General features: G+C 37.6%; 1 pseudogene; it reads right to left on the minus strand.

Moving 5' to 3' along the window:
* Positions 1 to 12,299: 12,299 nt before the first annotated feature.
* LOC137241711 (folliculin-like) lies at positions 12,300 to 17,505 on the minus strand (annotated as a pseudogene).
* Positions 17,506 to 17,954: the final 449 nt, after the last annotated feature.

The following is a 17,954-nucleotide window of genomic DNA, read 5'->3' on the forward strand; positions in this document are numbered from 1 at the left end:
CTGATATTTTAAATGAAGAAAAATCCCTCACATACTTAAAAACAAATTTATGTGCACTAATGTTAATAGAACCTGTACTATTAATCTTAGCTAAGATATAATTAACGACATCAGACTCCGTCAGAGATGGATGCAATCTTGATACGAAAATTGCCCGTCGGGGCGGCACGGCAGTAACCAACCTAGGACCAGCCGGATCTAAATTAGTATCACCCAAATTTCCAGCAACATCAACGATGTTATCGTCATTCGATACAGCGTCATTACCATTTAAAGTACGCGCAGTGTTGCTATCATTTACAATATTTTGGTTATTAACAGCATGAGAAGAGGCAGTGTTCATAGAAATGTTAGCGCCGGCATTAGCAGTGTTAGTAGCGCAAGGCACTTCGGCAGAGCTAACAGCATCATTGAAATTGCTTTGGACATTAGCAGCAAAAACGGGGCCAGAACTCCATAATGTAAAAACAGTGCCTAGGCGTTCACGGGCCCACGTTTTGGCCTATATCTCGAGACCCTAGTCACCCAGGGGTATGAAAATTACACTCTACTAAAACACTAATCAACAGCTTTCATTTGACATCCATATTTTATAAACACATTCTAAGGGTACCCGGGTCCACGATTTGGCCTATATCTCGAGTCCCTAGTCACCCAGGGGTATGAAAATTACCCTCTACTAAAGCACTAATCAACAGCTTTCATTTGACATCCATATTCTATAAACACATTCTAGGGGTACCCGGGTCCACGTTTTGACCTATATCTTGAGACCCTAGTCACCCAGGGGTATAAAAATTACCCTCTACTAAAGCACTCATCAACAGCTTTTCATAGGGGTACCCGGGTCCACGTTTTGGCCTATATCTCGAACCCTGTACGTCGATCGCAACCAAACCTATGTGCAAACCATCGCGTGAGGTATACGCAACATATGTGAAAGTTTGAACAAAACGACCGGCGCATCTCTTCAAACACCGCCTACAACCTAACACATTTTAGGCTTTCTTTTTATATATAAGATTAACTCGGTAAAGCTCCAATTGCATACCTAACGGGTGGTGTGAAATAGGCTAAATTCCTTTAGCATATTTCTTCGTTTTTAACTAAAAGTTCGTGTTTTTTGAATTATAACACTATTGAAGTAAATGGGCGATATATGTATATGTAGTTTATATGGGTAATATAAGCCTACTGGCGAACCGAGCACCGAAAACTAACTTCGGTAGCGCGCCAAAGGCGTACCTCCCGGGTGGTGTGGAAAAGTTATTTTTCAATTCAATTTCAAGTAATTTTACCTTAATTCTATATCTATTTCATTGATTTTATATATATTTTTTATTTTTGTTTAAGGAGCTCCATACCAAAACGTTATAATTACATTTGAAAAGTTTTTAGAAAATTTAAGAAAATGCAATCAAAAAGTATAACGTCTTAGATCAAATTCAAAATTTTAATGAAAAATTTAAGTAAGTTAGACTAGTTTGCTATATTTCCACTCACTGCTTAACTATAAACGCATTATTGCACTACCCCCAACACTGGATGCATAGACTGAGTTGAAAAAAATACAAGTTGGTCGAATTTCGACCACAGGGGATACTAGTATTTGTTATTAACCCTAATTTGTTTATGTTGCTAAAAGTTATGAAATTAATTTTATTTTAGTAAATATTTTTGCGTGAATAATTTGTTTATTCTGCTTTGTTATATCCTGGTATTATATCGTTCACAGACGATATTTTATTGTAGATATGGTCGTATATATTCATGAATTGGAGAGTTGACAAATTTAATATAAATTAACTACGTACATAGATCTCAACTGGAATCCCAACATAAAATATCCGAACATTAGAATCTTCATATTTCCACAATGATAACATTAAAGTCCGGAAAAAGTCTACGTGCACTTATTGCGTTTTTTTACAGTTTATTAATTTCACTTAATGCTTTTTCATTTTAAGCACCTTATTATTTTTCCTTTCGTTTAAATTTTTTTAGTAAACTCTGCCTTCTTTCCCTTTACATAATTTTTTATACTCAGTTGAGCAGAGCTCACAGAGTATATTAACTTTGATTGGATAACGGTTGGTTGTACAGATATAAAGGAATCGAGATAGATATAGACTTCCATGTATCAAAATCATCAGTATCGTTCGTCCGTCTGTTGTGCACATTTACTTTCATTGTTGTGCACATATTCTTTAAACTTTTTACTTTATTGCTATGGACCGACTACACGGCAACTTTCGGCGGGGAAACTCAACGAAAGTGGCCGTATAGTGGGCTCATAGCTTTTTCTTTGCCCAGCGATCGGCCTATTTTGATCCAGCCGTCGAAGTGAAAGCATCCTGCCAATATAGGTCACGTAAGTGCTGATATTTTTCCAAATACTTTACAATATTACTAATATATTCCACAACAATTGTTAAATCTATTTCCTTAACATTTGTTGGTGCATTATAATTGTTTAATAAAAACAAATTATTATTTTGTCATTGAATTAATCGAATCCGTTTGGTGTTTTTTATTCTTCCTTTTTTTCGCCTTAATCACTCTATAACAAATACGTGGGTGCGCGCCGTGGCCACCACGCATTTGTCCATGGTCCATCTTCGCCGAAAATGAGAGAACCAGATATTTTACAATACAGTCTACTCCACTCCTTTAGAGAACATCGAAGAAGCAGTTCATTACAATCGTGATAATATAATCATAAGCAATTGGCACACAAAAAAAAAGTGATAACTACAATTTCTTCGTGATACAAGCAAGATTCGAGGAAGGCACAATACCAAACATCAACAACAACAACACCAAATCACATTTTTAATTCCGGATCATCAACAATTTATTGAAGGGTACGTGGTTTATAAATATTCCGTGCTAGGTAGGGTTTTCTTCTGCTTTTTTAATAAAAATTTCAAATAAAATTATAAATTGTTGTAAAGCGTTTATTTATATTAAACCGTGCAAGTGATTTTTGTGAAGTTAAAAATTTATATTTCGTGAAAAAATGTGCTTAACGCAGTTATTCAAAGTTTGTGCATCACGCCTTGTGACTAACCGGAACAATCCCCACCCGAGGTAAGATTGTCCGGACACAGCTCAAGGTAGCACAACACTGCTCTAAAGGTTACATAACCTAAAACACCGCTTTGCGCCACTTTTCTATTTTCATTTTCAAAGAAATCACAAATTTAAATTTAGATTTGTTAAGGTTATTAAACCAAACTTTAACTCAATTTTCTTGCACAAAGTCAATTAAACAAAATTTTCCACAAAATCACTTGCATTTACACCGGCAGTACGACTGCGATTTATTTTGTTGTTACAGTGCAAAGTACACTTATTTTAAACTGCACATATTGTTGTTGTTGTTTGGGTGGCCAATAGGCTCATTTATTGTCTAATTTTTTAAAATTGCAATATTTTTATTTTTGTTTTCACTTGCGGCAATACACAAATCAGTTTGACTGATCTATTTTTGGTGATGTAAAGACACTAATCATTATAAAGTCTTAATACAGTCCTTGGTTAGGCTCTCTAAAAGTCCATAACGAGCGTTCATATATATTTTTTATTTCTTCACTAACACCATTTTTCACTAGCCATTACTTATTGGCTTACACAATTCATTAGCACATCTGCATTAGCACTTTCTTGTAACATTTACTTGGGTGCGCGCCGTTGCCACCACGAAATTGCACATTCTCTAAATTAATTTCTAGCTTCCTCGCAAGCTTCGAGGCCCGAGAAATCTCTCTCGAACACAGTCCTTCATTTCAGTTCATTTTCACTTAATACTCTCTGCAAAGGCAATTAATTAATTAATATTTCAATAAATTTTCATTTAATATAATGGATACCTATATACGCCAAGCAGAGGCAGTGACTGAATTTGAAAATGACTATAATGATATGCCACCTTCAGACCATACAAAACACACCCTTTTAGTCCAAAAGGAGGAGTTGAAATCGCTATGGGAGAAGGCGAAGCAGACATATGAAGAACTCTTGAGCACCTCAGAACTCGAGGCAAAGGAGCAGTCGGCCATTAAAAAGAAGCACAAAGTTACATACTTCAGCTTTCTCAAGTGCCAGACAGCGATGGCTGAACTTTCGGAAAAACTTGAGAAAGCTGCAAAGAAAGAAGAAAGCTCAGGAGATAGGGAATATCGCGTGCGCCTGCCACCGTGTGATACGAATATTTTCAAAGGAGATTACCTTTCTTGGCCTTCGTTTAGAGACATGTTCACTGCTATATATATACGTAAAAAAAACCTCGAAGCAGTAGAAAAATTATATTACTTAAAGCAAAAGACTCAAGGTGAGGCCAAAGAGATAGTTGGGCGATGTCCTTTAACGAAAGACGGTTTCGAAACAGCGTGGAAAAATCTTTGTGACAGATACGAAAATAAACGTATCTTAGTAAACGCCCAATTAAAAATTCTTTTTAGTTTGAAACCAGTTGAAAATGAATGCGGTAGCTCTATAAGGAAACTGCAACGTGAAATAAATAATTGCATCCAATGTCATCATATAGACATATCAAACTGGGATGCAATTATAACATATCTATGTTCCGCAAAACTGCCAGAAACCACACTGGCACTCTGGGTACAAACAATTGAAAACAAAACGGAAATTTAAAAATGGGCTGATATGGATAGATTCTTATCCAATCGTTTCCAAACCCTAGAAACCGTGACTGATATGAGAGGGGATACAGTTTCCAAAACCTCAAAGCCACAAGTATCTCCTTCGACAACAGATACATCTGCTAAAAAATTAGGGTCCTAACAAGCAAGTGCAAGTGTAGCCAAACCTACGTGTAAGATGTGCAAAAGTCCTGCACATCGAATTTCAAAGTGCGAAAAGTTCTTACGTTTAACGCCTACTAAACGGTTTGAACAAATTAAGAGCAGCCGTGGGTGTATAAACTGCCTGTCTGCTGACAATTCGGTAACAAAGTGCAACAGTCAAATGAACTGTCATGAACATCATACGCTGCTTCATATTTCGAATCAGCCAAAACCAACAAATACTTCAGACACTATCGGAGCATCTACGTCACGAGAAGCTCAAAGACGACGCAATGCTGAAAGAGAAAATGCTCCGATTAATAATGTGAACTCATGTTTTGCTAATACAAGTAAAGGGGTACTACTAGGGACAGCTCAGGTTAATGTTCATTTTAATGGTGTTGACTATTCGACGAGAGCCGTAATAGACTCGGGCTCTGAATGTTCATTCATTACCGAGAAACTCATGCGCAGAATTAATCTGCCATCCAAACACCTGTATGCTCAAGTTTCGGGCATCAATAATACAATGTCTGCACAAGTTAAAGAAGCGTGCAACATACAACTGCGGTCACCAACAGACCCATTAATCGAGATCAATACGATCATGCTGGTTTTACCACAATTAACAGGGAATCTTCCAATTTGCCAATGACAAGGCAAGCATTCCCTGACTTAGTACTAGCTGACAAAAGATTCTTTGCCAATGACCCAGTCGATCTAATTCAGGGCGGAGACATATACTCCCAAATTATGTTAGGCGGTATTAGGAAAGATGTGCTAAATGCATTAATATCACAGGAAACGGTGTTCGGCTGGATTTTGACAGGCCGGAGAAATGCGGTTTTTACAAATAAAACCCTAGTTTCATATTTCAACGAGGTCACTTTAGACAAACAACTGGCGGCTTTCTGAGAGATAGAGGAAATTTCAAAGAAGAGGAGTATCAATAACGATGACACTTACTGCGAGGAGCTATACAAATCCACAACAGTTCGGAACAAAGATGGCAAATACGTAGTCTCCTTACCCTTTAGGAAAGAATTTAACTTAGGCCCCTCATTAAAAAGTGAGTGTTCTCAATTCTATCGAAACGAGACAGGACTTGCGAAAAACCCAGTCCTTCAAACGGAATATAATAGAGTTGTATCCGAATATGAAGCCCTAGGGCATATGAAACAGGTCAGTAATATCCCCCCAGACTCAACCGACTGTTACTTCCTCCCTCACCATGCTGTTATTTTATTTATTTATTTATTATTTAAAGTCGACGACAAACTATGGTCGACTGCATAATATAAAAGATATATAAATATACAACTCAAAAGATAAAATTTAAGATATATCGAGATTTCAACAATGTTATATTACAAACAAAGAAATATTAATGAACATTACTATTTAATTTCAAAATATAATAATAATAAGAAATATGAGTAGAAATAAGATCTTATGCCGAAATCTTATACTGGCGGAATGCATCAGATTCCGCTCAGCATGATTTCGGAATGCAGTGGATTCCAATCTCCCTGTTGGAATGCAACAAGATTCCAATCAGCATGTCATGGGAATCCGGCAGTGCTAAGAGTAGTGTAATGAGGATACGCCATCACAAGGCATAAAAAAGTAACATGACCTGTGTTGTTGGAATGCACCGGATTCCAATCAGCTCGATGCCTGACCCATAAGATTATACTGCCGGAATGCATACGATTCCGGTCAGTGACTCATGAAAAAGCATGTTTTTTACGTTGTTGGAATGCACCAGATTCCAATCAACACAGTACTGTCTTGTTCCTTCCTCCCTCACCATGCTGTTATTTTATTTATTTATTTATTATTTAAAGTCGACGACAAACTATGGTCGACTGAATAATATAAAAGATATATAAATATATATGTTGATAAATGTTCCTCCATCATTAAGCGAGATAGTTCCTGTTTTTTATCGAAGGAATAAAATGCCGGCAAATTAAATTAGCTTGTATCTCTTAAATTAGATAGGCAAGTATTGCATTACGTATAGTGGCAAAAGTACATTCAAGACTGATGCATCTATACAAGTCATTGTAGTGCGCCACCAGATAAGAAGAGGATTATTTTTAGCAAAGTTTCGTCGACAAAGGTGTAAATAGAAAGGAACGTAGTGTCTGGATACTCTAGGGGGAACCGCAAAAAACAAGCGGCTGAGGAGGTCCGCGGAATCAATTTCTCCAATAATGAGCTTATGGATGAACAATACCCCCAGTAATATTCTCCGATTTTCCAGAGTGGGTAAGTTAATAATAAGAAGTCTACTTCTGTATGGAGGAAGGTGGAGACTTGAGTCCCAATTAAGGCCGCGCAATGCAAATATCACAAATTGCTTTTGAACTGACTCAAGACGCTTTATATGCTTTTGAGAAACAGGGGACCAAACGCATGAGCAATACTCGAGTATTGGACGAACCAGCGATGTGTAAAGAACCTTAGTGAGGTACGAATCATCGAACTCTTTAGCCCATCTTTTAACAAATCCAAGTAAACCCAACGCTTTGTTGGCTATAGATGAAATATGCATGTTAAAATTCAATTTCGGATTAAAAAGGACACCTAGATCATTTGCAATAGATATACGCTCCAAAGGCGTACCATCTATTACATAAGATTTCAATTTTGGCTTCACTCGGTGAAATGTCATATGCTTACATTTAGAGCAATTTAAAGCTAGTAAATTTGTTGTGCACCAACATTGGAACGAGTCCAAGTCGGCCTGAAGAAGATCCAAGGAACTCAAATCGGTAGGACAGTAAGTGTAGCAAAGTTTTACATCATCCGCATACATTATAGTATGGGAATATAATATTGTCTGTGGCAAGTCATTAATGAAAAGAGCAAAGAGCAAAGGGCCTAGATGACTTCCCTGGGGTACGCCGGAGGAAACTCCGAACGATTCCAACAGATTGCACTTGAACAGGACTTTTTGGGTCCGGTTAGAAAGATAGCTTTTCAGCCACATTAATAGGTGAAACGGAAAGCCCAGTAAATAACTCATGGTTGACGGTATCAAATGCTTTGCTGAAGTCCGTGTAGATGACATCCGTTTGCTTGTTCGCTAAAAATCCTTCCATAACTATAGAGGTGAATACAAGCAAATTTGTAGTGGTTGACCTTTGACGAATAAAACCGTGTTGGCATGCAGATAAAAGACTAGAACACTGATATTGCAGTTGACTGGTGACAATCTGTTGAAAGACTTTAGGAATGACTGAAAGTTTAGCAATACCCCTGTAGTTTTCAACTTTTGACCTACTACCTTTTTTATGCAGGAGGGAAGTACAACAACAAAGGTCAGAGTCGTATTTAATCCATCTTGTCCTACCACTAATGGCAAAAGTCTAAATGATGACTTATATCCAGGTCCGATTCTTCAATCCGACCTAACAATCCTTATACTACGTTGGCGCCTGTTCAAATACGTATTTAACAGCGACATTGAAAAAGTGTACCGCCAAATATGGGTTAATGAAAATCAAATAAAATTCCAGCGAATCGTATTTCGCAACTGCCCCAAGGATCCAAACAACCTTTATGAACTGAAAACAGTAACATTTGGAGTGAATTGCGCTCCCTACCTTGCGATTCGAACACTACACCAACTGGCTGATGACGTGGAGACCTCGCATCCAATGGCAGCAGCTATCTTGCCAAATTGAATGTACGTTGATGACGTACTCGCCGGTGGACACAGCATCGAAACTGCGATAAGGGCAAGGGATCAAATATCATCGGCATTTCAATCGGCAGGGTACCCATTGCGAAAATGGACGTCCAACTGCAAGAAAATTCTACAGGGTATACCAACACTTATTAAATGAAGATTTTCTTGAGTTTGAAGACACCAGCACGGTAAAAGCACCCGGTATCAGATGGAACGCCCATTTCGAATACTTCCACTTTACAGCGAAACCCTTTGTTAATAACCCTACTGTAACAAAAAGGTCAATACTGTCTGCGATCGCAAAACTTTTCGATCCTCTTGGCTGGCTGCAGCCAAGATAATAATGCAAAATATTTGGTTGGAAGGGACAGGCTGGGATGAAGATGTGTCTGAAACTACTTAAACGGTAAGAGTGAGATTTTACCCCTGGATCCATATATAGACGAAGAAGGCATCATTCGAACTGGGGGGGACTGGGGCATCCAAAGACATGGCCCATAACGAACGTCATCCCATTAGCCTTCCTTACACTTGCAGGTTGTCCAGACTTATAAGTTCAATCCTCCCATAAGACCACCCTGCATGGAGGGAACCAGCTGATGCTACGTCATATCCGCACTCAGTACTGGATCCCACGCGCTAAAATCATGATAAGGTCTGTTATCCACAACTGTAAGGTCTGTACCATTTACAGGAAGCGGACACAAACGCAACTCATGGGGATCCTTCCGAAAGAGCGCGCCACATTTATTATGCCTTCACCAACATTGGGGTAGATTTCGCGGGACCATTCGATATAAAATCCTACCGAGGGAGGGGATGCCGAATTTCAAAAGGATATATTTGTCTGTTCGTCTGCTTTTCGACGAAGCGACAAACGACCTTAGTACCGGGTCCTTCCTTGCTGCCTTCACCATATTTGTATCCAGACGAGGCTGTCCGAAAAACGTTTACTCCGACACTGGTACTAACTTTGTCGGAGCTTCGCAATCTTTACGATCCCAGTTTAAAGCATTTCTGCTTGAAGCAAGGGACGGAACATTGAATAAATATAGCCATCAGACTTTAGAATGGCATTTTATACCGTCAAGCGCTCCTCACGTGGGAGGTTTGTGGGAAGCGGGGGTAAAAAGTTTTAAGACCCATTTTAAAAAGATCGCGACCGATCATAAATATACTCTTGATGAGTGTACGACCCTCTTATGTCGAATTGAGGCCTACCTCAACTCTAGGCCTCTCAGTCTCTCATACAACGACTTTTCCGACCTGGAGCCGCTTACTTCAGGGCACTTTCTCGTGGGTGGACATCTTTTAGCCCCACCTGAACTCAATTGTAGTGAAAATCCTGCCTCAATCGTAAACCGATGGCAAGAGATGAAAGCCCTACATCAAACATTCTGCAAAAGATGGAAATCTCGGAATATCTCACCGAGATCCAGAAACGGTATAAGTGGAAATATCCACAATCCAACTTAAAACCCGTGGTCATAAAGGAGGACAACCTACAACCCAACGAGTGGAAAATGGGGAGAACACACACCCAGGTTCCGATAACCGTGTACGTGTTGTTGACGTCAATACAATTAAAGGACAAATTACCAGACCAATCGCAAAACTGGTGCTACTTCCGGCCAAGGACGAGGAAAATGAACTGTAATACCCCACATTCCTTTATTCCATATAACCCAGCTCTCGTTCACCCCGAACGAGGCCAACACACCGATAACCCAGCTGTCGTTCCCCCGAACGAAGCCAACAGAACCCTAACGCAGATACACTGTCTGCCACATAATACTTTTTCCAACGATTACGTGGGTGCGCCGCTGCCACCACGAAATTGTTCAAATTGTTCGAATACGATTATCATATGTTTATTCTTCACATTTCATACAAAATAAGATCTTCAATGGAAAGTTAAATTTTAACAAGTATCATATTCATGACACACAAAAAAGATAATCAGGACAGATTCAGAAGGCTGAATGAAAAATGGTTAAAAATTGTTGATCACTTAAGTAACCACATTTGTTTCAAATATGATTCCATAATATGATTGACAAACTATACACAGTTTGCCATAACAGCTTTATTGTTATTGAATCCCTAATAAGTAAATTTAAATTGTTCCCAATTAAATTTCCTTTTATTTCTTATACCAAAATGCATTGAACTTCTGCTCAGATCATGGAATAAAAAGGAGGGTAGTACCACTCAAAGATTTTGCCGTATTTGGGGGATTTTTCAAGCTTCATAATGTGTGTCGTTTTGCTAGAAGCGCTACCAAAGGTTACCGAAAATAAATTACCAAAATCATATTCTCACGATCAATCGAAAATAATCTATTCATTTAACGGCATGGCACTATGCGGCATGGAATACATTTTACAAACCGTGTTGGAGGAACGTGAAAGTTTGGACAACAATCCCTTTGACTTTGTGCAGAAAATAGCAAAGCGACCACAAGACCCATTGGATATGGGCGAAAAGGAAGTATGTGTTAAGGCCAGGTATTCCATGCACCATTCCCATGGAATTGAAATTGGCAAACTGCTATCATTAAGCGATGATAGTATTATAGATGAAGGTAACTGCAACTCATATAAAGGGGTTTGCCGCAAGTGGAAGTTTTCCAAACCAAATGGTATCCACATAACAAGCACATAATCCAGCGTATGTATTGGCTCTAAATAACGCAGATAATGAGCAATGTGGCGTAGGAAACATAGAAAATTCTCTTTGTCACCATCACAACGCATACTTAACACCAAGAAACTGGATACTAATACATCATCACATGATTCTTCAGGTTGTGCTGTATTGCCTAGAAAGCGTAGTACGTGACGTGAAATGTCTGGTTGTTTTGTGTTTGATGGTCGGATTTTATGCCTTTTATTTTGATTGCCCTAATGGTTAAGGAGGAAACGGCTGCTATCCATTTTAACTATTTTTGTAAAAGCGTAATAATTTTTTGGGGTTGCTGACAGAGGTACGCTTAATGAAGCGAGTGGCTTTGTATCTTTCATTTCAAAAATATTCAATTAATGGTGCATAAATCGCATGTGGTTTCCTTTATTTACAGGAGAAACTAATATCCAAAGTCATCATCTTTTTTTCTGGTTTGAGGGTTTTAAATTTTCTGTTACATATACATGCATTAATAAAACACTCACCGATCTAATACAGAAACGGGGACCGCATTTTAAAAGTTCACCCAACTCAAAGGTGTAGCACTTCCCTTCGTTAGCTGTAATTGTCTTTGTTCGTTTTCGGAAAATTGACCACACTCCTTTTAGATAGGCAACGCCGTCAAGCTGATCCAAATACATGGCCTGTGATAACGATTTTTCAAGAAGTAGTCGATTCAATTGCAGCCAATAATAGCGCACTAGTTTTGCAAGCACTACGTTTGGAGACCTTTCTGAAAGCCACCTCGCTACTTATGCTCGAACCTATTATGATGGTGGATGAAGTGGTGCCTAGTCGTGCTTTATCGCTTGACTTATTTAAACGTATTGTAAATTGTCTCATCTATAAATATACAGCTTCGTCTGCAGCTCTGCTTGCTGAACATTTCCGTTTGCTGACTAAAAAGCATTTGCCGTATTATATATTTTTTGTTTCTTTTGAATTGTTGCAACGTTTTGCGAAATTTCCAGACACAGTTCTACAAATATTTACTGCGATGCTGCCCCTTCATTGGATAGATGGGTAAATGCATACCTGAAAAGAAAAGAGAAAAAATTAATTAACACAGGAACAACCAAGTCTACCAGACCAGTTAGCTCCGCTTTTCACACATTCTTCGAATCAGTGTTCAACTCACTTGCATTGACTATACCTTTAACAGACAAGGTCTCTAGATTTGTGAAAATCAACAGTGTTTCATCTCGGAACTCCGAAGCCAGAACATAGATGTATATATACAAGTACTTTAATTGTAAGTGCGCATTCCAGTAATTAATCAATGGCTGATCCTGGGCTTGCAGACCTAAAACTTTTCTTAGTTTCGCTTGTCCGTTTGAAGTCTTGGCGCGACTCAAGCATATAATCTTGTTTTTCCATTCCTCGATCAGCACTTTTGTTTGTTTATTCAATACCAGCGGTGTGAATCGTGGCTCATCTACTCCTTTCAGCAGTTTCACCATCAACTCTGGGCATTTCATTGGCGATTCCCCAGGTCATTTCATGCGTACTTTATTACCATCTGCAGAAGCACCGAGGAAATCTACTCGATAAACTGAAGTGCTAGCTATTGGTATGGCTATTTCATTTGACACCGATATTATTTTATAATCCGAGTATATAGAGTGTTGATGTTATGCATCAATGCGCAAACGATTGTGCATTGGCTCTGGTAGAAGTTTCGTCAAACAAAGCCTAAAATTTAGCGTACTATCCGAACTGCCACGTACGATTATCTTAATACCAGTTAACGCACAATAAACTGCAGTATTGAACTCGTGACGTGGAACTTCTTTGACATGTCGCAATGAATAGAATACTTCACGTTCTGTATCATTTATAGTTTCCTCGTATTTCTGTAGCATAGGCAAAGTAATGTTGTAGGTCAGACGTTGCTGCGGCGGTCAATCACTACTTTGTGGTGGTAACCATGGTAGATTGCCACAAGTTATATGTTCCGTAAGAAACCGTCAGCCAGCTAACAACGTCCAAGAGAAGTGCGAATGCAAGTAAGCATAAATATTTTCTTCTCCCGTTAGTTCTACCAAAGAACGCGGCGTTTGTATTAATACTTGAGGGCTAGACATACGACGCTGTTGTGGCTCGCCCTTACAATTATCGTAAATTTTTTTCGCCGATGTTTGTATTTCAGCAGATATTTTGCGTAAGTGCCCTGCAAGAAATGGTTTCGTATTTAAGAGAAAATACTTATCTTTCATAAGTACAATAATGGAGAAGAGTTGATAAAACCCGCGTGCCTGCATATCGCTCACTTGAAATGTATGACTCAAAACATGTCCTCTAGTGGAGTCTACAAAAAACAAAAAAAAAAAAAATACAAAATCTCCATTTTTACTGGAATTTACTTCACAGCTAAGACAACGAACCGCTGCTTGTTTAATTAGCACTTGTACGTCTGCTAGGGGAGCGGTTTGTGTACTCAAAAAAATTGGAAAAACGCCTTTATTATTTTATTGCCGACGTTTCGACCGTTTATTGTGGTCTTCTTCTGGGCCTAGTTACAATTTTAAAGAAATTAAAATAACAATTTAGTTTCGCAGTTGAGTGGACATTCAATTACAAACATTTCTTACTTAAAAATCTCTGCTTTCTTCTTCGTCAGGTTTTTCTTTATATATATGTGTTTTGAAATAAAATATAGTCACTTTAATACTCAATTAAGGGAACGGAAATTATTTTACAATTTAAAATTACTATTTTCAATAGACAACCCACAATTTATATTTCAAACTCTAATTTGTATGTAAGTACATATGTATACATATCTGACGTTTGTTGATCACCGGCGAATTCATGCTTGATGGGTTATTGCAGTTTCATTTTAGTATACACGCATAGATGTCGCTAATATTTCTTGCTTCTATACTTCTTTTGTTTACACATTGTTTGTCTGCTTTTATGTGTATTTCTTCCAGAAGCATTCTCTTTTGCCAGTTTGTTTCTCTTGCTATTACTTAAGCATTATCAAAATCAAATTTGTGCCCAAAAGTAATGGCATGGTGAGCAAGAGCACTTTTTTCTGTGCGTTTGTTTTCAACATCTTTGCTATGTTTTCCCAGTCGTTTGTATAGTTGTTGTGATGTGGTGCCTATATAGCTTTTCTTACGTTGGCAGTCAACGCAGTCAATTTTGTATACAACGTTCTTTTGTTTTTTTGTTGGGATGCTATCTTTTATTGTTTTGTATAGCTTCCCTACGTTGTTTCTGTTCTTGAAGGCAAACCGTATGTTGTTTGTGTACGCTTTGAGTTTTTTAGTTATCTTCTGGGTTATGTTTTGGTAATATGATATTGAAACAGTTTTTATGTATGTTTGTTGTTGTTGGTATTGATTTGGGTATTTGACGTATTAGTGTTGTTGTTTGGTGCTTGATACCTGTTGAGTAGCCTGTATATCAATTTCTTTGGGTAATCATTACCTTTTAGAATATCTACAATTATCTTTTTGTTTTTGCAATTATATTTTGGATCGCTGATGTTATATACTCTGTTTATTAACCCTTTGGCGGTGCTAATTTTTTGTGAAAGTGGGTGGATAGACATATAATTTAATATGCGACCCGAAGATACTGGTTTCCGATACCAGTCAGTATTAAAACTTCTGTCTTCAGTATTCCTATAAATGGTCATATCCAGGAACGGTAGTATGTTATCATGTTCCTGTTCATATGTGAACTCGATTCCCTTCTCTGTATCGTTAAAAATTCCAAATACCGAAGGGAGGATGCCTTCTGGTATTACCAAGTATAAGTCGTCTACGTATTTTTTTATAATGGTTATGTTAAAGCCTAGTTGTTCATTTACTTTTTTAATGGCTCGTTGCAACACGTTATCCATTAGAACGTCAAAAGCATCTAGTCTGGAAAAATTTCTAAAACAAAAGCAAAAAAGCTGCATAAATTTTTTCAAAAATAATCCCGAAATAATTTGTACTAGGCCAGACAAAGGCAACAAAGCAGTTTTTATGAACAAAAATGAACTTTTAAACGTTGCTAATGAAATGCTCAACGATGCTAATACATATCAAGTAATACCCGATCCAACAAACAAAATACAAAATAAAAACAACAATTTTGTAAATGCGCTGTTCATGAAAGGAAAGATAGATGTATTAAGCAAAAGAAAACTTATAACATACAATGCAACACCACCTAGAATGTATTTTTTACCAAAGCATCACAAAAATACAACCCCAATGTCACTCAGGCCAATCTCCGCTGACTTCGATGGACCAGCAACGGCATTATCAAAATATGCAGCAACAATTCTGGAAAATATACCAAAGTCTCAGTACCACCTACGCAACTCATATGATTTTAAAACCTTCATCACAGCACAAACACACCAACCAGGCCAAATACAGGTGTCGTTTGATGTAAAAGGCTTGTTCACCAATGCGTCGGTAGATTGCATTCTAAAAGCACTTATCGAACGTTGGAATGACATACAAACATGTACCAATATGTCACAAAGCGAGTTTATAGAAATGATATCCATCTGTACAAAGAACGCCTACTTCCAATTCCACGGGAAATTTTATTCCCAAAAGCATGGCTATCCAATGGGCTCACCCATAAGCTGTATATTGGTAGAAATTCTAATGGATAACGTGTTGCAACGAGCCATTAAAGAGTAAATGAACAACTAGGCTTTAACATAACCATTATAAAAAAATAGGTAGACGACTTATATTTGGTAATACCAGAAGGCATCCTCCCGTCGGTATTTGGAATTTTTAACGATACAGAGAAGGGAATCGAGTTCACATATGAACAGGAACATGATAACATACTACCGTTCCTGGATATGACCATTTATAGGAATACTGAAGACAGAAGTTCTAATACTGACTGGTATCGGAAACCAGTATCTTCGGGTCGCATATTAAATTATATGTTTATCCACCCACTGCCACAAAAAATTAGCACCGCCAAAGGGTTAATAAACAGAGTATATAACATCAGCGATCCAAAATATCATTGCAAAAACAAAAAGATAATTGTAGATATTCTAAAAGGTAATGATTACCCAAAGAAATTGATATACAGGCTACTCAACAGGTATCAAGCACCAAACAACAACACTAATACGTCAAATACCCAAATCAATACCAACAACTAACAACAACAAACAGACATAAACACTTTTTCAATATCATATTACCAAAACATAACCCAGAAGATAACTAAAAAACTCCAAGCGTACACAAACAACATACGGTTTGCATTCAAGAACAGAAACAACGTAGGGAAGTTATACAAAACAATAAAAGATAACATCCCAACAAAAAAACAAAAGAACGTATACAAAATTAACTGCGTTGACTGCCTACGTAAGAAAAGCTATATAGGCACCACATCACAACAACTATACAAATGACTGGGACAACATAGCAAAGATGTTGAAAACAAACGCACAGAAAAAAGTGTTCTTGCTCACCATGCCATTACTTTTGGGCACACATTTGATTTTGATAATGCCAAAGTAATAGCAAGAGAAACAAACTGGCAAAAGAGAATGCTTCTGGAAGAAATACACATAAAAGCAGACAAACAATGTGTAAACAAAAGAAGTATAGAAGCAAGAAATATTAGCGACATCTATGCGTGTATACTAAAATGAAACTGCAGTAACCCATCAAGCATGAATTCGCCGGTGATCAACAAACGTCAAATATATCTACATATGTACTTACATACAAATTAGAGTTTGAAATATAAATTGTGGGTTGTCTATTGAAAATAGTAATTTTAAATTGTAAAATAATTTCCATTCCCTTAATTGAGTATTAAAGTGACTATGTTTTATTTCAAAACACATATATATAAAGAAAAACCTGACGAATAACGCAGAGATTTTTAAGTAAGAAATGTTTGTCAATTGAATGTCCATATATATATGTAACTTTAATTCTATAGAACTGCGAAATTAAATTGAGTTATTTTAATTTCTTTAAAATTTTAACTAGGCCCTGAAGAAGACCACAATAAACGGTCGAAACGTCTGCAATAAAATAATAAAGGCGTTTTTCCAATTATTTTAACTGGAAACCCGATTATAGAAAATTATACATAAAAACAAAACAGTCGGTAGTATCAACATGTACTCAAAAAAGCTGCACCATTTTCGGTGTCTTTACTGTAAATCGCATTGGTTGTTCCAAGTGATAGGCAAGCTGAACATATTCTGTTATCAATTTGTTGCTTATCCAGTTGTGGTTCCGCAATTTTTGTATCGCGGAGTGTTTGTGTACAGAATATTGCACTTGGGCCATGGGCTTCACAGAAATGGCGCATGACGCATTCTAGAGTCACCTCTGGTCCACCTTTATGGCGATATCTCAAAAAGGCTTCCACCTACAGAACTAAGGCCCAATCCCTTTTAAAATACTCGCTAACACCCTTCATTTGATACCCATATCGTACAAAAGAATACTAGAGTCAGCCCTGGTCCACCTTTATGGCGATATCCCTAAATGGCGTCCACCCATAGAACTATGGCCTACTCCCTCTTAAAATACTCTTTAATACCTTCCATTTGATACACATTTCATACAAACACATTCCAGGGTTACCCTAGGTTCATTTTCCTACATGGTGATTTTCCCTTATTTTGTCTCCATAGCTATCAGCTGAGTATGTAATGTTCGGTTACACCCGAACTTAGCCTTCCTTACTTGTTATATTTTTATTTTATTTTGTATGAAAGTATTGTTGAACCAAGGAGGATTTTCGTGGGTTACATG

The sequence above is a fragment of the Eurosta solidaginis genome, chromosome 2 (genome assembly GCF_040869045.1).
Source record: "Eurosta solidaginis isolate ZX-2024a chromosome 2, ASM4086904v1, whole genome shotgun sequence".
NCBI lineage: Eukaryota > Metazoa > Arthropoda > Insecta > Diptera > Tephritidae > Eurosta > Eurosta solidaginis.